This window comes from Marmota marmota, unplaced genomic scaffold (genome assembly GCF_001458135.2).
Source record: "Marmota marmota marmota unplaced genomic scaffold, marMar, whole genome shotgun sequence".
In the NCBI taxonomy this organism is placed as follows: Eukaryota; Metazoa; Chordata; class Mammalia; order Rodentia; family Sciuridae; genus Marmota; species Marmota marmota.
Window position 1 is genome coordinate 59774 of NW_026008336.1, and position 681 is coordinate 60454.

Genomic DNA, 681 nt, shown 5'->3' on the forward strand with positions numbered 1-681 from the left:
GTTGGAACCTTGCTGGACAGGGACCCCATACAGTCATACTTCTACCATGCTGGGGCCCACCAAACTCAAAGTTTCTTGCCAACTCTCTCCTTTGTTACTAATCATTAATCTCTCTCAAGCTTCTACCCCAACCCACAGATGGTGCTTCTACATCCAAGTGACAGGGCAACAGGATGGCACCACCCGCTCTCAGTTTATGGTTCAAAGCTATTGCCCTTTCACTGGCTGTAATCAGGCCATCACCCTTAATGTTACTGGATTCAACTGGGCCACCTCATCTCACTTATGTTCAGCAATGCTGTGCTTCATAGCAGACCAAACTGAAGAATCCTGTAAGTGCTGGCCTGACACCTATGGTGGGTGCCCTTATAATTCATGCAAAAAAATGCTCTCTAGATAAGCCTTGCTATGAGAATCTTGCATACAGCAAATTGACTATTTGGGACCCACGGAACCAAAAATGGGCTTCTGGTGTTGATGGTAAATTTTATTCATGGGGTTTTGCCAAACACCCCTCAGCCTCTATCAGAATATGGAGAACTTACATACAAGTGTTCCCTCAAGTTCACATAACCATCCAGGAGCAAGAGAAGGAACTCCAACGCCAGCTGGATGCAGTTGCCCATCCTAAAGCTGACCCTTTCTCATGGATGGCCCTAATACATCAGGGCCTTCAGCTTC